Here is a 21,258-nt window from a genome sequence, read left to right as displayed (position 1 = left end):
TGACTTTGATTACTAAGAGTTTAATTTATTTCAGCTCAAGTAACTTGCTCCTTGAATAGGTACACATAAATAACTTCTAGAGGAGGCCACGATATTCAGTCAAATGCTATAGTCTCGCAGTAACTGTCACTAGAACTGGACTTGCTGGGATTAAGAGTCCTCCACAAATTCCTTAGTAAATGTAGATAGATGCAACACAGTATTTAAGTGAGATGAAACACACAGTGCTTTGGCAGCATAGGTGTAAGCACAAAAACAATTGTTTGTATCAGGGGGTGCTGAGCCAGCTGTTGGGCTGACCAGGGCTTCCTTGGAGCAATAGACTTGGGAAACGGACAGGGGCATACTGGCTCTGCACCAGCTGCTAGCTAGTGCAATTCGACTACAGAGAAACAGTAACATGTACGAAAGACAGCAATGCCAGAGAGCCTTCAGCATCTTTCAATCACCGCCTCGGTGTCCACTAGTATTCTTTCGCTCCTCCTCCTAGCTTCCCTCATTCTGATGGATTGCCTTAAGAAACTTAACCTAGTTGATAAGGATTTCTTTTTATGTCTACTATAAAACTGAAGAACAGTCGGGAGGCGTTGGTGGCTCACACCTTTAATCTCAGCAATCGGGAGGCAGAGGTAGGCGGATGTCTGTGAGTTCGAGGCCAGCCTGGTCTACAAGAACTAGTTCCAGGACAGCCTCCAAAGCAATACAGAGAAACCTTATCTCGAAACAAAACAAAACAAACAAACAAACAAACAAAAAACAAAAAAACCCCACAAAAAACTGAAGAACAAAATAAGATTAAGAACCTGAGACAGTTCCAAGGCTGCAATGCACCTGACACCATCTCTTTCCTCTCCCAAGAGGAACCACCACCTTCTTGCCCATCTATTCTCCTCTGGGTCACTCTTTCCCTCTCCTTCCAGGTCCTCCAAACTTGTTGATCCATTCCAGCCAGCTGAATATGAGCTCCACCTCTTGGACCAAGTGTTCCTTTCTGATTGGATAGAGGACCAGTGATATTAACAACACCTAGTTACTTATACATAGGGTGTGGCTAGGTGCCTTTCCAGGGTCTCTAGAATATTCCTTGGTGTGGGAGTTAACTTCTAGAGGCCCCAGAGAGTTTCTTGTTTCAGTTAAGCTATGTGATCTGTAGTTTTGAAGAGTTGGGGAAACAGTGTTTTATGTTTTGGTTGCTGTGTGCAAGCATACATACATACAGACAGACATGCACATAACCACATATATTTAATGTATTTACACACAGATACAGACACCCACAGCCCACACCCACAATCACACACTTAGAGATAGGCACCACACCCACAATCACATACTTAGAGGTAGATACCCACACCCACATATACACACTTACAGACACACACAGACACAGACACTCACATACACAGACACACACATAGATACACACACACACACACACACAGATATTTCAACACACTTGTGGCTCTTCCACTTGAAGATGCATTTCCGTCTGAAGATACACTGCTTCTTGATGCAAGCGAGAACTGCAAGAACTGCATCGTGTAAGTTACTGCCAGGAGGGAGTCGGAGTGTTTTCTGAGCTGCACAGAAGGTTGTACCCAGGTGCATATGGTGTAGCTTGTTGCTTCCGGGATGGTATTAGCACCATGCATCACAATGAGCGATCTTTCATAGCCTCCAGCCTTGGACATGCTTTCTTTCTTTGCTTGTTATCTTCAGGTACCCCAGCTGACCTCATACTTGGTGTTCAGCTGAGGATGACCTTGGACTTCTGTTCCTCCTGCCTCCACTTCCCCAGTACTGGAATTAAAGCCATGTGCCACCGCGTCTGGTCCGTGCTGGGCTGGGCATGGAGCAAAGGTTTTAAGCATTTGTTCATAACAGATATCTCTCTCATAAGAATTCAAGATGGGATCCAATGAATAGCCTTCTTGGCTCACCTCTGTAGAACAACTGGACATAAAATTCCAGCTTTTCCTACTGCGTCTGTGTCCTTGCTGGTTTGCAGAGAGAGTTGCAAGGACTGGAGGCTTGTCCAGGCCCCACTATGTGTGCAGCGACTGCTTTGTTTCCATTGAGGTCTTTGCATGTAGATTGTACAGTGTTTAGAATGCCCTCCTCTGCAGTTTGAACCAGGAGGTGTCGACAAGTTTGGCACGGTGAATGACAGCTTGTGGAAAAGTTCATGGAATGAACAGCAATATATGGCTCATGGGATGACACAGACAGTGAACTGGTTGGGTGTGAGGCATAAACGTGTGCTCCGTTCTCTGGGCTCCACTGGCCTTATTTCACACGCACACAGTTTTCAATGTTCGTCTCACATTTCTTGCAAACACAGTCATGCGTGCGCAAGTGTGATGTTTGCGTGCACTTAATAGTGACTTCATATATCACTGTGCTGGAAGAATCTATGTTTTCAAAACAAATGTTATGGTAGAACAAACTGGAATCTGAATTTGGCAAGCATATTTATTTTATTAAAATCACTTTTTTGGGGGGAGATAGTGTCTTACGCTCAGGCTAACTTCAAACTCCTAACCCTCCCACCTCTATCTCCTCAATGCTGGGGTTACAGATGTCAAACCACCATTTATTGATTTCAGACAAGGTTTCATGTAGCCCCGTGAACTATGTGGTTGGGAATGACCTTAAACCCTTGATCCTCCCTGACGTTGAGATTACAGATGGACATGTACCACCACAGCTGGTTTGTGTAGTGCTGGTGTTCAAATCTAAGCTATGGTGCATGCCAGGCAAGCGCTTTACCAAGTGAGTCACTTTCCCAGCCTTTGGTTGATCTTCCTAGAGAGCAAGTCAAAACAAGTCATTCTCGGCTGTAGCACATCCGAGGGCTCCCTTTGCGTGGCTGATGCTCAGAGTTCTCTTTGTGGCTTGCAAAGCACTGCTTGTTTCTGGCCTCAGCAACACAGTTCCGTACCTGGAGACATCTATCTCTCCCCTCTGGGTTTGTAATGTGTTACTACCATGAGTGTCAGAAGTTGCATTGGACCATGTGCAGTGACTCATTGAATCAATCGTCTCTTCCAACTTCAGACCTGAAGTTCCACGTAAGCAAAACCTTGGACCCTTTTTGACTGTGGAACGTTATTCTGGGAGCACCTGTCTCGATCTCAGGAGCCAATGGCCTGTTTCACTTTAGTGTATACAGAGCGGGGTCTTTATATCGGGTGGATAGCTGGGCTCTAGACAGTGTAACAGTTATGACAAGGCCCTGACCTAACCTGCCACCTCTGTCCTGCTGTTTACAGACAGATGACTCCAGGTCACATTACCACTATTAGCTGCCTTCAGAACTGCCTGATGTCCCAGCTGTCCTGTTAGTGTCCAGCCCATCCCCATATCATGTGTTTGCTTGGATTTGTCACATTGATGAGTGTGAGAAAAGAGCTGGGCAGTGACAGTCCAGGTCTCATCGCCATGTGCTCTAGGCTGCTAGAGCTAAGCACTTTTCAAGTCAACAGAAGACGGCCTAGGAGTTAAGGCGGCGCTTAAAACTCAGCTGACCTTATGCAAGGCTTGGTTTTCTCGTAGCGGACAGTAAAAGCTCATCATAGGTTTGGGCGAATACTAACTTTTCTTTTAAAAAGTGTTTTATTTTGCATAGTTGTTTTTCCCCTCATTGTGTTTTATTACAGTGAACAGAACTGCTTGCCAGTCTGTGAACTCTGTCATGTTGGGGTTTTAAAAATATACTTTGAAAAGTTTTACTTGATGGACTGTTAAGACGGCTCAGAGGGTAAAAGCATTTGCTGTCAAGATGGAAGACCTGAACTCAGTTTCCCTGGGACCAACATGGTGGAAGGAGAGAATTAACTCCTACAAATTGTTCTGGGGCCTCCAAATGTGTGTTTTGGCACACACACACACACACACACACACACACACACACACACCTATAAAAATTATTTTTACAGTTTCAACTAAAAGAAAAATTGTACATATCTCCTATCATGTATTATTTCATTTATGAAAAGCAAACAATGGACCATAATTTTTGCTGTTTTCCAGTTAACCTTAGTTCCCTTTACTGACATGTTAGGTGCTATATTTTTGGGTCACAAGTGACTTTATCTCACACTTACCTACCTCTGTTCTCTCGTGATCAGACTAGGGTAACAGACATATCTATTACCTCACAATTAGCCGTTTATTAAAATGTCTTTATGAGCATATAATAATTACAGACACTAATGGTGTCATTATGCTATTTGCACACACATAATGTATTTTCATAGTGTTCTCCCGTTTGTCTTTTCCTGTTGCCCTTCCTACTGACCCCTCCACACTCATGCCTGTGTGTGAGTGGGATGTGACTCAGCAGGTGTCATCAGGATTGCATACCGAGCCTGGGGGAGAGACTGTTTCTCAGGAGCACTTGTACCTTGCCAGCAGCGAAATACAACGAGTCTGATGTTGGTTGTTCCTTCGTGCGATGTTCCAAACACTTTGTAACTCATTGCTGTGCCCCACAACATTGGAAACTATTCCTGCCACCCAGTTGCCTCCCTGACCCCTTTAGCTAGCTTCTCTAACCCACCCTTTTCAGACCCTGTAACCACTATTCTACATTATACTCTGGGAGATCAAGGCTTTCAGCTGATGTACATGAAGACACGAGGCACCTCCTATTGCTACACATGACAAAATTTTGTCCTTTTAAAGGCAGAATAATATTCCACTTGTACGTAGTTGCATCCACCACATTTTCTTTATCCATTTGTTCACTGGTAGACAGAGGGATGTCACATCTAAACTCTATGAATACTGAGTGCTCCAGACACCGTGGAGCTCAGCTATCTGTAACTTGCACACTGACGTCCTTTCTTTGAGAGATCTGCTCCAAAGTAGAGTTGCTGTGGGTCATGTGGTAGCTCTATTTCTAGTTTTTAAAGGATTTCCACACTCAGCTGCTTGATAACTTCTAAGCATCTTCTAATGGCTTGGCTTAATTCCATCACCCACAAGCTAGGTGGCCTACTATATACCTGTAAACAAGCCAGGTAGAGTACTATGTACCTATAAACAAGCCAGGCAGAGAACTATGTACCTGTAATCCTAGGACTTGGGAGTTTGATGCCAGATGGAACTATGTGGAGACCTTATTAAGAAAAAAAAAAAGGAAAATTATACTGTCCCTGTACTTCCTCATCTCTCTCCTGTCTCTTTAAGTTTTGTGTGCTGCTGGGTCATATGTGACCTTGTCTTAAAGCTGTCTGGTACTATTGGAAATTGGGGTAACTTGGTTATACTGAGAGAGGGATGTTATTCTTCAGTTACTTACTAGTGGACCGACCAGCTTAACAGTTTAACCATGGTAACTCTTTCGCTTAATGGCTGTCTTCTGTCCAGACTTCAGCTCTCCACAAAGTGCTGCCTCGATTACGTGATAACGGAAGCAGGTCTAGCACAGAGGGCTTTAACTCAGCGCTCACAGGGAACTGCCGCTCTAAAGGAACGTTGGCATCTACCGTCTGCAGTGTGTGGATGAATTATACTTGTGCGGTTTTTCTTAAACCACTTTCTTCACTCACAACTTGGAGCAGTACCTGGTGGTTCCCAGGCTCTAAGAGGTTTGGAATACAGGGACGTTTAGTGAAGGAGTGCAACTGTCATGCCTTTTCCAGAAGATTTCCACCCTTTCCTCCTGAGGGCCCTGAGCTTTCTGTGCAAACCACAAGGCCTTGCTATTCAGGTTATAAGTCCAGTTTAGGGCATGCATGTTGTGGGACAGTTGTACACTGTGTGAAGGAATATTTGCTGTGATTGCTGTAATAAAAGACTGAATGGCTAATAGCAAGGCAGGAGGCATAGGCGGGGTTTCTGGGGAAGAGACGGGGTCTCTCTATACATCCTGTCCCAGAACTCACCACTTAGACTAGGCTGGCCTTGAACTCACAAAGAACTGCCTGAGCCTGCTTCTCAGTGCTGCAATTAAAGGTGTGTGCTACCATGCTGAGCCCTAAAGTGAGATTATTGACATGCATGACCCAACACCTTCACAGGAACATGCCCATGGCTCGGGAAGGCCATTTGAAGACATAGAAGGCAGCCATCTGCAAACCAAGAGGGAGGCCTTAGCAGGACTAGGCTACCAATGCCACCATCTTGAGCTTCCAGTTTCAAGAACTAAGAACATTGGGTGTGAATAAATGATTAAATGAATAGACAGGCAGACCAATGGAATCGAATTGAAAATCCGGGTATTAACCCACACACGTACGAACATCTGATCTTTGACAAAGAAGCTAAAAATATACAATGGAATAAAGAAAGCATCTTCAACAAATGGTGCTGGCATAATTGGAGACTGGCATGTAGAAAAATGCGGATCGATCCATGTTTATCGCCATGCACAAAACTTAAGTCCAAATGGATCAAAGACCTCAACATAAATCCAGCCACACGAACCTCTTAGAAGAGAAAGTGGGTGGTACCCTTGAACGAATTGGTACAGGAGACAGCTTCCTGAACATAACACCAGTAGCACAGACAGTGAGATCAACAATTAATAAATGGGACCTACTGAAACTGAGAAGCTTCTGTAAGGCAAAGGACACAGTCAGCAAGACAAAAAGGCAGCCCACAGAATGGGAAAAAATATTCACTAATCCCACATCTGACAGAGGGTTGATCTCCAAAATTTACAAAGAACTCAAGAAGCAAGTCTCCAAAACAGCAAAGGACCCAATTAAGAAGTGGGCTGCAGAACTAAATAGAGAGTTTTCAATAGAGGAGTCTAAAATGGCTGAGAGGCAATTGAGAAAGTGCTCAACATCCTTAGCCATCCGGGAAATGCAAATCAAAGCAACTCTGAGATACCATCTCACTCCTGTCAGAATGGCTAAAATCAAAAACACCAATGACAATTTATGCTGGAGAGGATGTGGTGAAAGGGGGACACTCCTCCATTGCTGGTGGGAGTGCCAACTGGTTCAGCCACTTTGGAAAGCAGTATGGAGATTCCTCAGAAAAATGGGAATAAACCTACCACAAGACCCAGCAACTGCACTCTTAGGCATATATCCAAAAGATGCCCATTCATATAACAAAGATGTCTGTTCCAGTACGTTCATAGCAGCTTTATTTGTAATAGCCAGAACTTGGAAGCAACCTAGATGTCCCTCACCCGAAGAATGGATAGAGAAAATGTGGTACATCTACACAATGGAGTACTATTCAGCAGAAAAAAATAATGGAATCATGAGATTCGCAGGCAAATGGATGACACTAGAAGAAACCATCCTGAGTGAGGTAACCCAGTCACAAAAAGAGAAACATGGCATGTACTCTCTCATATATGGATTTTAGACATAGATCTGGGGAGTGCCAGCCTACAATCCTATTGTCAGAGAGTCTGGGAAACAGAAACTTCATTTACTGGCTGGTTAAGTACTGAGCTGAACTCAAGAAAGCCAGTATCAGAGAGGGAGGACTGATGATCAAAGGGATTAAGACTGGGCTGGTTGAACCCCCAGAAACAGCTGATCAGACAAAGGTTAACTCTTGAATCCCAGGCATCAGCCTGGGAATCCAGCATGGGACTGATCAAGACCCCCTGAATCTGGGTGTCAGTGAGGAGGCCTAGGTAATCTATTGAGCCTTGGACAGCAGATCAGTACCCATCCCAAGTATACACACGGTCTCTGGACTCCCATAGAACAATGTGAGGTGCACTCTCACCCTGAACTCTTGGGGAAGGGTCTAGGCCCTGCCCTATATGAAATGACAGACTATGGACACCCCCATGGAGGGCCTCACCCTCCCTGGGGGAATGAGGGGATAACGGGGGGGGGGGGATGGGGGGAGGGCACGGGAGGAGGGGAGGGAAAGGGAGAGGGGCCTCGTACTGACTTGTGAAGCAACCTTGTTTCTTATCTAAATTTAAAATGGAAAATAAAAAAATATTAATAAAAAAAAAAGATTAAATGAAGAGAAGTGAGAAAATAAGTTTCTGTTTCTTAGGCTGCGTATCCTCCAGTACTTTGTTACAGGGTAGTTCTAGAAGACAAGAACAAAATTTGTTTTTGCTTTTAATCACTTTCTCTTTTTCGTTCTCTTGCATTTGCTTTTGAAGACTGTGTTGTTTATCTCTCTCTCTCTCACTCTTGACAGGGTCTCATGTAGACCAGGCTGGCCTTAAACTTGCTATGTATCTGAGGATGACATTGATTTCTCATCTTCCTTCTCACCTCCAAAGTGCTGACGTCACAGGTATACACCACCATATTCATTTCTTTCTCCTGCCTTCTTCTCCTTCCTTCCCTCCCTCCCTCCTTCCTTCCCTCCCTCCCTCCTTCCCTCCCTCCCTCCCTCCCTCCCTCTCTCCCTTCCTCACTCCCTCCCTCCCTCTCTCCCTCCCTCCCCCTCCCTCCATTTCTTCCTTCTTTCTCTCCCTCCCACCACCCCATTCTTATTTTTGGAAGGTTTTGCTATATAGCTGAGGCTGGCCTCAAACTTCTGATCTTTGCTGGTCATTGGTGGCACATGCCTTTAATCCCAGCACTCCGGAGGCAGAGGCAGGTGGATCTCTGTCAGTTCGAGGCCAGCCTGGTCTACACAGCGAGTTCCGGGACAGCCTCCAAAACAATACAGAGAAACCCTGTCTCAAAAAACAAAAAAACAAAACAACAACAAAACCCCCCCAAAAAACAAAAACAAAAACTTCTGATCTTTTTGCCTCAGCTTTCCAAGTGCCAGGATTATAGGCACACACCCACCACACCCAGCTGTCTCCGTTTCTTTCCTCAATTTGATCCCGAATATGACAAGACTCTCAGGATAGATGACAAGTTACAGAGTTCATGTCTGTGCTGAAGTGCTGCATGAGTCAAGTTGGAAGCCCAGAGAGCCTGTAGATCTCTTCAAACTTAGCTTCGAATGGGAACAAAAGGTGGGCTGTTCATTATACTTCGGGGTGAAAGAAACTGGTGAACTCAGATTACTTCACGTGGTGGGAGAGAGGAGCTAAACTGAAGTAGAGTAAAATCCAAATGATGGAAATCGTAAAGTTGGATTCAAAATGATCAGCTGTGTATGTGGGTGGGTGGGTGGGGATGGTGTCACACACCTGTAATTCCCGCACCCCAGAGGCAGATATATGAGATTACTGTGAGTTTGAGGGCAGCCTGGTCTGTGTAGTGAGTTCCAGACCAGCAGAGCTAGTATTGCAACCATGTCTCAACATAAATAACAAAACAAATAAAAAGTGTAGAATCACATCTGCAAAGTACATGAAATGATTGCAGGGCTGTTACGTGCTCAAGGCAGGGGGGAGTCAATTGGATAAAGAGATTCCCGATTCCGGATGCTGGCAACCCATTCCTTATAGTATTCTTGTCTCCGAGGGTTCTGGGAGGGAAATGCGCTGTCTTGATTGGCGGTATGCTCTTGTTGTTGTCAGTGTGCAATAATGATTCACCAATCACATTTCTCAGGGATGTGGCAGAAGGCATCTAGAAAACCTAAAGATGCCCTCATGGCTGTGCTAAACTCATTCTGACTGAGGAACTGAAGACTACCAACGGAGACGGCAACCCTGGCTCCTACTCATGGCCTTCTTCAGGGTCTTTGGAGACTACTCACTGCAACAGGGGGAAGGTCTTTCTTCACCTTTGGCAACAACCAAGTTCAGGAACACCCCACTCCACCCCATCCTCACCTACCACACCAAACCCCCACCCCATCCAACCTCTACCCAACCTCCCACCCTCACCTACCTTCTCTCTGCTCCACCCCATCCACCCCACTGTACCCCACCCCGCCCATCTTATTCCACTCCAACCTATCCATCCCACCCACCCACCCACCCTACCCCATCCCACCCACCCCATCCCATCCCACCCACCCCACACTATCCCATCCTACCTCACCCCCTGTGGCTGGGATTTTCTAGGCATAGAATTGGTCCCTTTCCAGGACACTGGGAGGTAGCTAATACTGGAATAAGAATGAAGTCAGCTCACCAGATAAAATGGATTCTAAAATATTCCTTCTCTGGTTTTTGAAGTAAAGAGAGGAAGCACTGGAGGTCAGTCAGTCCTGATCCTGTAGTCTCGTGTGAGTTGTTAGTTCCTTGAGGTGGAAGCAACGCCCTCCCATCCCTGGGCTCTCACACAGGCATGCACAGGTGCTGGGAGCCCACTGGCTGTGGGATTAGATGTACCCAGAAAGCTCTGTAATGACCTGATACCTGAAGCCTGACTTGAACTTTTCTACTAATTCAGTAATTGCTGCTGTACCTCAAATTGGCCTATTTCCTGCAGTTACTCAACACGCCCTTTCAGTCAAAGTACTTCACACCTGAGTCTAGATTCTAATTAGCACCTAAGGTAGAGTTTTCTTGTTGTTGTTGTTTAAAGCTTATTCAAATAGGGACTTTTCCCAGCATAAGATTTCACTGGTGGACACAGGCAGGCATGTGTTTTATAGGTCATTCTGGGTTTGCTATCTTCAGGGCAACAGCGGGGGCAGGTGAAGCCAGGGACCAACATGTCACCATGTAAGAGAGTGACTTTGAAGAAATTACTTTCGTGTCTGGGAGTGTTGTTCTAAAAGCATGCCCCTTCCAGATTCCCACTCTCAGAACTGTTTCAAGGGGACACGCAAATAAATATAGTTTAAACACAAACGAGTATGATGCAATTGGTTCTCAGCTGCCTCTGTCTTCCTCCTTCCCTAACTACTATATTTAAGGGACAGTGGCAGCACCGTTGAGCTATTCAGTTTCAATGCCATCTTCAACTTTAACAAAATTGGATGTTACAAGATAAACCCAACATGAATCCTCAGGGTGAGTTTTCGGGTTTCAGAGCGGCTTCTGCTCTTCGGCGTTGTGAAGAAAGGTCCACTTTGATGTGTAGAGCGCTGAGGTTCGGCCATCGCTGTTATTACTTCTTGCTGTAGTCACCATGACAAATGATGGACATCCATGCTCAGATCCCAAGCGCGAAGCTGTGGAACTGCCTGGGGCTGAAATTGGATCCCAGCTTTAAAAAAAAGAAAAAAAACCCGCAGTCTTTCAGTAGGAGGGCTAAACACAACACTGTCTTGGAAGTATGAATTATCTTCCAGAACTTACAGCACATGACATAAAGGATGGTGTTCTGGGCTCCCTGCTCAAACAAGGAGTTTGAATTCAAATCAGTCACACACATATGTAAAGTTCAGTAGGAAACTAAGTTACAAATACTCGTGAAGTTACACAAGGAAGTCAGATAGACAAACAGCACTAGATTGGGACAAACACTCACAGCGGTAGAATTGGGTAAATGTACTATGGACAGCCAGGTACTGGGCACTCAGCATCTTGGGGAGGGCTAGATTCCTTAGGTTTCAGGATAGAGTTTCTCAGGGCGGTTTTTAAAGAGGGAAGGTGGTAGAACACTTGCTTCAGAACTCTCTCACTTGTATGTTTTTCTTTTTAAGAGAAATCATGACTCTAAATACACGTAGGTACTTGAATAAGTATAATTTCTTTCTTTTTATTCTCTCTCTCTGGTTTTTCGAGATAAGGTTTCGCTGTGTATCTTTGGAGCTTGTCCTGGAACTCACTCTATAGACCAGGCTGGCCTCAAAGTCACAGAGATCCATCCTCCTCAGCCTCCTGTCGACAAACAAACAATAAAATTACAATAGAATATGGTAACACTAACTTTTTAGCAGAGGAGTTGTGGATTATCATCCAGTGCTAGGGATATGTAAGTGCAAAGAATTTTCTTTTTACTGTTTAGCGTATTCTGACGTGTGTGTGTGTGTGTGTGTGTGTGTGTGTGTGTGGTGCACGCACTCCTGCATGTGTACACTCCTTGTGCACACTGATGGTTAAATCCAGAGCCTCTTGCATGACTCATCCCTGTGTAATTTGATTCTAAGATAGGAGTAGCGTTTAAAAAGCACAAAGGAGGGCCAGTGTGATGGTTCAGTGTGCAAAGTCTGCCGACCTGAGTTCAATCCCTGGGACCTACATGGTGAAAAGACAGAACTGATTGCTGCAGGCTGTCCTCAGATCTCCACCCCGCTCTGTGGCACGCCCACATGCACACACACAAACACGTGATTGTAATAGTGAGAGCATTCACAAGACAGGGCAGTGTTGAAAATGATAATGTGGAATACCACTGATTATCAGATGGGTATAACAGGCAATGAGCATCAGGGAGATGCAGGGATACTACCTCAGCTTCTGGCACATCGTTCTCGGCAGTGATGCATTGGCAGCGCAGTGGCAGGAAGGACCACTCTGGTTATTTTCACCCATGGTAGTTATTATGGGTACCAGTTCTCGGGACATCCGTCTCCCAGAGGCAGCTGCTTCTCTCCTTTCAGAGCCGACAGGTACATTTTCCTACTCAAGATCTGGAATTGGAAATGTCTTCAGAAACGCTTCTCAGCTGAGCACTGGCAGGTAGGACAGTGTTTATTACTGGCTTGTCATTGTTTAGTGTTCCCAGTGCAAGATGTATGTATGTATGTATGTATGTGTATATTCTTTTCCTTTTCTTTTGATATGGTGTATCATTATGCAGCTCTGCCTGGCCTGGAACTTGCCATGGAGACCTGGTTGATCTTGAATTTACAGAGATCTGCCTGCTTCTGCCTCCCAAGTGCTGGGATTGAGTTTCACAGGCCCCTTTTATGTGAATGAATGAGTTCTTGTCAATTATGCTGATTCAGACTCAGGATTTTAGAATTTGTCTTAACCTTGTTGGTATTTTGCAGGAGTGCGCACACACACACACACACACACACACACACACACACACACACACACACACACACTTCTGAAAAATTCCAGTTCTCAAAGACATCAGTGTAGTCAGGCAACAAGTCCAGAGAAATAAAACGGACGTGGCTCTTACTGAAATCCTCACTGAGCTCCAGTTTTGAGAACTAGCTCCCCACCCCCACAAGCTGGCCTCAGCCTCCCAATCCTCCTGACTCGGCCTCCTGAGTGCCCGAGTGTTTGAATCCTGGGCATGTGCCATCATGCTAGCATGGCCCTCGCTTGATGGAGCATGCTGAATTCCTCCAGCACAATGGGTGACAGTTTGTAACTCTCGCTCTGACTGCTTTATCTGCCACCGCCTGCAGATGGAGTAACACCGTGGCTGCAGCCCAGTCCTCTTCCACTCTCCATGTGCCCGCAGTGTCGCCCACCAAGCTCTGGAGAGTATAATGCTTCCCTTCTGGGCTCAAGACACTCACACTAAGGGCTGCTTCCACGACTGGGGGATTAGTGACCCATTTGCTCAAGCCCAGGTCTGTCCCTTTGCTTCTGTGGAGAGCTGCTTCTGAGCTCAGAGAGCAGAGCTGGGCATAGGCAGAAAGCACTTGGAGCCACTTCGTGGTTTAACGTGGAAGGAGGATCCCCTGCATTGGACAGGAAGCTTTGGAAATGTCTCAAGACCTTACGTGCAGGGACGGTGCTCATCAAGGCAGGTATGATGCCTGGTGCCAATAGGACGTGCTTCCTCATATAGGTAAAATACAGTTCTGGGGTGAGTTTAAAATGATGAGGGCCATAAGCTACTTTAGTTTAAAGAAGATAAATGATAGCATTACCTCACAAAAACCAATTTTATATGAGAGATGCCTGTTGCATGCATGAGTACAGCATGGAGAGACAGACAGACAGACAGACAGACAGACAGACAGACGTTTCTAGACCCTCCAGCAGGCTGCTGGTTAAATATGTAAGTGATGCTCAGGGCTGTGGTTTATAACATCATCACCGTGTGCGAAGTGTCACATCCCTGAGAGCTACACGCTTATCTCCCCCTTTCTCTCTCCTTTCTTTCCCTACAATGGGTATCTAAGCCTGGATCCTTGCCCTGCCCAGGACATTTCCTTTTGCGGTGTGTGAGCCTGTACCAGCACTGAGATTTACTGCTTTGGGGATCACTCAGAACAAATGTTCCAAACAGCTGCCTGCCCCGGGCGAGGTAATTTTGGACAAATTCAACAGGACTTCAAAGGGAGACACCGACTACAATGTGAACGGGGGATAAAGACTGACTTAAATGAATGTATTGCAATTAGTGGGTATTTACTTTATATGTTGCCAAGTTCTGATAGCTTTCTCTTACCCTTGGGGGAAATAATATATATGTCTGCTCCTGGAGCTGAGGAAATGGGATATGTGCTTCCTGGAGAGGCAGGTGTTGTGAGCACAGACAGATTCAGGGAGGACTAGGAGGAGCAATTGGTCTGTGGGAGGGAGAGACAAAGAGCATCGTGGAGTTTAAGTCCAAGCCCCGTTTTCTGTTTTGAGTGTGCACTGCTTTTGCAGAGGATCACGACTAGTTCCTACCATTCGTGGCGGGTGTCTCACTACCTCCTGCAACTACCGGAGGATGTGATGCCGCTGCTGGTCTCCTATGCCTGTACTTGCATTCGCGTGCCCATACTTGCTAATGCCCCTCCCCCATGATTAAAAAAAGAAATCAACTTTTAAATGTTTTCTTTGAAAAGAATTTCTGTTAACCAAAGAAAAAGAAAAAAGAAAAAAAAGGGAGTGCACATTTAATCTGGATAAATGTAGAAAAGCCACTTACCAATTAATAGTCCTGGAGCACCAAGCTGGTTGAGGCACATCCTGGGATACTGTGCATTTTAGCCGAGCATCCAGCATGGAGCAGTTCCATGTCAGAGGGCATTAGGACGGCTCTGTGCCAGAAAGAATGAGAAATTGAGAAGGTGGGTGAGTAGCAGGAGTGACTTGACTCAAACCAAGGCAGAGAGCAAAATGGATTTGTGTTTACAGCCAAGCTTCCTCTGCACTCTGAGGATCCAGGGTCAGCAGAACCAAACGCATGATGTCTGTCAAAGAGAACTCAGAGCAAGTTAGCCTGCGTATAGCCAAGTACTGTCAAGAAGCTTCTTCTAAATGTTTTCATTCTATTCGCATTAAAAATTTTAATTCATTTTTATTTTATATACAGTGGTATTTTGCTAATGTTTGTGTGAGGGTGTCAGATTCCCTGGAACTGGAGTTATAGACAGTTGTGAACTACCAAGTGGTCTCGAGGAATTGAACCCAGGTCCTCTGGAAGAGCAGGTAGTGCTCTTAACCTCTGAACCACCTCTCCAGTCCCATTTTGGCTTTTAAAGATTTTTTTAAATGTATCTGTGTGTGCAGTACTCACTGAGGCCAGAAGAGGGATTGGATCTCCTGGAGTTAGAATTACAGGTGATTGTCAGTCAGCTGGCATGGGTGCTGGCCACCGAACTCGGTCCTCTGTAAGAACAGCAAGTGACACCTCTTCAGCCCCACATTCAAGTTTAATTGCAATAAGTAATTGTGCATGCAATGATGTTTAATTTTCCTGAGTGTGTGTGAGTGTGTGTCTCTGTGTGTGTGTATGTGTGTGAGTGTGTGTCTCTGTGTGTGTGTGTATGTGTGTGTGAGTGTGTGTGTGCGTGCGTGTGTGTGTGCGCGTGCGTGCGTGTGTGTGTGCGCGTGCGTGCGTGTGTGTTGTCTTTGCTGTAGAAGAATGAACCCAGGGCCTTCGTTGTGTGTATTAAGCAGAGTCACTGACTACATCCTCGCTCCAATGATATTTTCTACACTGTGTATAGTACCTCCAGGGGAATCTGTGTTTTTCACGCCAGACACGTTCATTTCTTTGTGGTAAGAAAAGTTTGAAAAGCACAATAGACTATGTTTAACCATACTCCCCCACTGTGTGTACAGTACAGTAGAATTTCTCCTTCTTTTGACTGGGATATGCTGAGAGCTAGCCCCCCATGGAGCCTCCTGCCTGGGGTACAGAGCTGAGGAAGCTCCATGCTAGAAACTTCCCTCGTTCCCAAAGAGGCAGAAAGAAAACTGCATCCTAATTTGTGTTCTTGTTTATTTCACAGTTACACGGCTAACCAATAAACCTTCACTGAAAAACCTAGGTCGGGACCCAGATTTCAGAGCAGGTCTAGAATGAAGAGAATCCTATGATTTGAATTCTTTAGCTGTTTTTTATTAGCATATATTAATTGCACATAATAATGGGTTTCATTTATGACATTTTCACACATATGCACCATGTATTTTGATCATTCTCGCTCCGTCACCCTGTCTTGTCTCCCTCCCACTCTTGCTCATCCCCTTCCTCTTCCCAAACAACCCCCTTCTACTTTCATGACTTTTTTTTGGGTGACCCAGTCAGCTTAATGGGGGCTGTTCACGGGAGCTTGGATGAGAATCTATTTACTGTTACTCAGATTTCAAAACCTGGTTTATCTAGAGAGTTGGCAGCTTTGTGTGTTACCACTTCTTCCTGAAATCTGGACTCACCATTTTCTTTGGGTGATCAGCACTGACCCGAGAGATGGGATCACTGGGAAGCATCCATTAAACGAGCAGGCACACCACACCCTGCCCTCAGCCCCAAGACAGTCTCCATACCTGCGCTCTAAGGTTTTCATGGCTATTTTTTCTACCTGGAAAAGCTCCCTCTTGCTCACACCATCTCTGAGGTGGCTAGGTGCCCCACAGAGGAGGCTGTGACTTTTTTTTTTCTGTCCCAGATTTTTCGGCATTATCAAAGCTTGCTGATTGTTGGTATTTCTCAGGAAATGGAAACCGAGAGAGAAAACTCCCTCCGGTGGGGGAAAAAGGCTTCTAAGGGCAAGGGACTAATCGTTTTACTCAATCTTAAAGCACTTTGACATGTGCTAATGGTTGAAACGTCGGGGTCTTGTAGGTGTGTGGCCGGGTGCGCCTCCCAAGCTGTTTACTCTGGTGGCTTATCTGTCTGAAAGTCAGGGTAACGAAAAGTTTCCTGAGGGTCCTGAACGTGACAAAACATGCAGGCAGCAGATGCCAGCCCCAGGGCCAACTCTGAACCCTGCAGGGAGAAGAGGGCTGCAGGACAGGGAGGAGCTCAGGGAGCAACACAGCCTGACTTTCCCTGGATGCCACCAGACAAGGAGGGAGGCTAAGTGGAGATCAGGAAGCGGTGGTAACCTTCCCATTGTTGCCAAGGCTAAACTTTCACCTTCTGTCCTCATTCTGCCCAAATCAGACTTGTTCAGTTCTCTGCTTAACACAGTGGACCCTCCGGGCTGGGAGGTCTCCAGTGAAGAGTTTCTCATTTTTAGAAACACAGTTTTTACACTTTTTAAAAAAATAGCCAAGTGTGGTGGCACACGCCTTTAATCCCAGCACTTGAGAGGCAGAGGCAGGCGATCTCTGTGAGCTTGATGCCAGTCTGGTCTACAGAGCGAGCTCCAGGATAGTCAGCCAGGGCTGTTATACAGAGAAAGCCTGTCTCTGGGGAGGAAAAAGATTTATTTTCCATGCCTGAGTACTTTGTGTACACGCATATCTGTGCACCACCTGTGTACCTGGTATCCTCAGAGGCCAGATGAGGGCATCGGATCCCTAGAACTGGAGTTACAACTAATTGTGCATTCTGAGAACTGAACCCAGGTCCTAGCAAATGTTAAGTTGTCTCTCCAGCTTGTCCCCCACCTATATCCCCCTTTTTGAGCTTTTTGAGACAGGGTCTCACTGTGTAGTTCTGGCTAACCTGGAACTTCCTATATAGACCAGACTGGCTTTGAACTTACAGAGATCTGCCTGCCTCTCTCTCCTGGGATGAAAGGTGTGCACTACCCCTCCTGGCTGTGTATCCTTTTGGATATATTTTTCTTGGGGTTTCCTGGCCCTTTCCCTCTGTGAGCTGGACCCTGAACCCCGAACCCTTGCAGGATGGACACAGGCTTCCCCAGCTGAGGTCTCTTTTCTGGGTTACATACACACAACATTGGAAGATGTGAATGTAAGTGTGAATGTGTTTCTCGACATGGAATCCAATGCCTTACGCATTTTAGGCAGGTACTTTGTCAGTGAGTGACACCCCAGGTCCCGTTTCCATGCACTTAAAAAAATAAGCAATAGTCCTTGAGTGGAATTGGCATAACTCATTTGTCCACTCCTTTCTTGATAGACTTTGAGGCTATTTTTTTTCAATACCCATCCCATTATCACCCTGCATACAGATATGAGTGGAATTAGAAGAAATTTCTTTTCTTTCTGAGATAAGGTTTCACTATGTAGACCCAGCTTGCCTGGAACTCATAGTGATCTACCTGCCTCTGCTTCCCAGAGTCCTGGGATTAAAGGTATGTGCCAAATCAAGCCTTCTTTGACCTGTGATTGAATCCAGGACTCCCATACCTGGCAGTGAGAGCACTGAATACTAACCACTTGACTACCAGAGAACTCTGAAAAGTAGAACTATTGGGTTGAAGTACCAAAGACATTAGCTTTGCTAGAGTTTTTTCAATAAATTCAGTTTTGTCTTTTTAGTCAGAGTCTCATGAAGCCCAGGCTGAACTCAGACTTCCTGTAGCTGCTGAGAATAGCCTTGATCTCCTGATCTATTGCCTCTGCCCCAAGTGCAGGGATACAGACCTGCAGCATCATGCCTCGCTAAAACGCATCTTCTTCTCCCCACCCCCCATCGTTTTGAGACAGGATTTCTCTCTGCATAGCCCGGCTGTCCTGGAACTCACTATATGGACTAGGCTGGCCTCAGACTCACAGAGATCCACCTGCTTCTGCCTCCCGAGTACTGGTATTAAAGGCATATACTTCTGTGCCTGGAACTAAAATCCATCTTTTAATTGATAGCTGATACATCACACTATTTTGTATTGCACATCTGCCTTTAGCATGTTTTGTATGTAGTCACCTGCTTGGCAGGGAGTATTCCTGACTTCCATTTCCAGACCAGGTCTTTTCCAAGGAAGCACATGTGAGCTGATCTTGGTTTCCGTGGTCACAGCACAGCTCTGCAGCAATGAAAGACTTCAGCCTTCCGCTGTAAAGATCATTATAATTCAGAAGTTTGCCGTTCGAGATGTTGGTGATAAGGGCTAATGGTTTTTGACTTAAAAGGATTGGTGATTATTTTTGCAGACACTGTCTGTCTCTCCATTCCAGGGCTTAGTTAGAATACACAGAACGATTCTGGGCCTGACACCTGCAACACAGCCTCCAGTTCCGGGTGACTCTGGGAACGGAGTTCAGCATGGTCTGAAGAGACTTTACTAGATGGTCCCAGGAGGCAGGACACCAGCTCTTGGAGTAATTTGTCTGTAGTAGTGCTTCACACAGCAGGGACTCCACTGCAGGTGGCCTGACACCACAGTCACCAGGGCATCTTATAGTTGATGGGTACATGGAATGTCCCCACTACAGGAGGAGTAGGGAGAAGGGCAGTGCTTGGGGACCAGGTGCCTACCCAGCTTCCTGAAAGGAGCTATGCTATGAAGGATGACAGGGAAGGAGATGATGATGGTGAGGAGGAGGAGGAGGAGGAGGAGGAGAAAGAGTAAGGGGAGGCAATAAAAAGGCAGTGCAGAAAGGGACAAGGTTGAAAATGCAAATACACAAGAGGGACACAGACAGAAAAGCGGTAAGGTTGGTCCAGGTCACTTGCAGATAAATGTGCTGTCTATGGGGAAAGCCACGTTCAATCCTTAGTAAACTCTGGTGAGCTTGTCCCAGGGTCATCTGCTTTTTGCAGGTGAGAGTCAGAGATATCAGCTAAACGCATCCCAGCCCAGGAGCCTATGGGGATGGGTAGCCCAACCACTTGACAGACAGTCAAAGGACACAGTGGGAAGAGACCATGGAGAAAGAAGATGGAGGCTGTAGAGGCAAAATTGGAGAGATGCCTCAGCCTCCATCTGAGTAAGCATGAGGACCCAAGTTCAAACCCCCAGAACCCATGTGGAAAACAGGAAGTAAAGACACGGATTTATGATCCAGCACTGAGAAGGCAGAACCAGGCATATCTCTGGGGTTCATCAAGCATCAAGAACACACACACACACACACACACACACACACACACACACACACACACACACACACACGACAATCTGGGGTAGGAGAGATGGCTCAGAGGTTAAGAACAGTGTCTGCTTTTGAAGAGGACCCGTGTTGAATTCCCAGCACCCACATGGCAGTTCACAACTGCCTATACCTCAGATTCAGCCTTCATCTCTCTCCCAGGTGATGGGACAAAAGGCATATAGGATCATGCCTTGCTCTATAATTTTATATTCTCTTTCCTTGTGTAGAGGTTAGCTTCAGCAGTTTTTGAAAGACTAATTTTTAGTCCTTTCAATCTGCTTCAGTAAAAGTCTGTTTTATGTCTGAATTTAAGTGTTTCCAAAGTAATTACATGATAAAGCTAGAAAGCATTTCATGAACAGTTTGATCATGTATTGCAAAGTGCTAGTTTGTGTGTGTGTGTGTGTGTGTGTGTGTGTGTGTGTGCTAAAAGGAAGTGGCAAGATGTCTTTGAGGGACAGTGCTGGAGTGATGTAGCCATGTAAACAGTCTGTTCATCTGACACGTCAGAAAATGACCTACATTACAATGAAAATAATTATAAAACCTACTTTCTGGTGTAGTGGGTGCTCTGTAGTCTCAATTGTGGAAGGGTGCGCAGGGGCTGCGCGGGGAAATCAGGCTAAAGCAGAGGAGATGCTTGCTCCTTTCCTCAGGCTCAGGAGACCACTGTTGCCCCCCAGTTCCAGGCCTTTGGGACCCCCGTAGCCAGGCATTGCTTTCTCTTCAGTGTTCTTCCTTTTCCTGTGTGCACTAGGACACGGTGTGCACTCGTGTGTGTGCACTCATGTGTGTGCGCATGTTCGCGTATGCATGGGCACGCATTTGTGTGGAGGCCAGAGGTCGATGTCGGATGTAGCCTTCGATTTCTCTCTCCATTGTATACTGAAGAAAGGCTCCTCGCCTTAATCCCGTGCTTGCCAATGGGTCTGGTCTCGGTAATCACCGTAGGCTCCGCCTTCCACGTGCTGGGATTACAGGCAAGTCACCTCTGCGCAGCGTTGATACAAATGCTGGGGATCGGAACTCAAGTCCTCGTTCTACATAGCAAGCATTTTACCTACGAGCCACATCCCCGTCTCAGCCGGTACATTTTCATTCCTTGCTGGCTTCCAGCTGGAGAAGTCACATCTAATACACCCGTGGAGCGCTAGCGCTTAGTCCTGAACGGCCTGAGAGAAACTGAGCATCAGCTTGGGACCGGAGAGCACACCTCAGCCTTGCCCTTCTTCCATTGCCTTTATCTTTCAGATTTCAGTTGAGTTTTAACTTCTGCCTACCCATTGAGTAAAATCTTTGGGCATTGACTTGGGTGTCAGGTAATTTTTGGGCAGTACAAACTCGATTTTCAAGTTTCAGCAGGGACGGAAGAG

Source organism: Mesocricetus auratus, unplaced genomic scaffold (genome assembly GCF_017639785.1).
Source record: "Mesocricetus auratus isolate SY011 unplaced genomic scaffold, BCM_Maur_2.0 Super-Scaffold_100011, whole genome shotgun sequence".
Classification (NCBI taxonomy): domain Eukaryota; kingdom Metazoa; phylum Chordata; class Mammalia; order Rodentia; family Cricetidae; genus Mesocricetus; species Mesocricetus auratus.
This window is presented reverse-complemented; position numbering follows the sequence as displayed.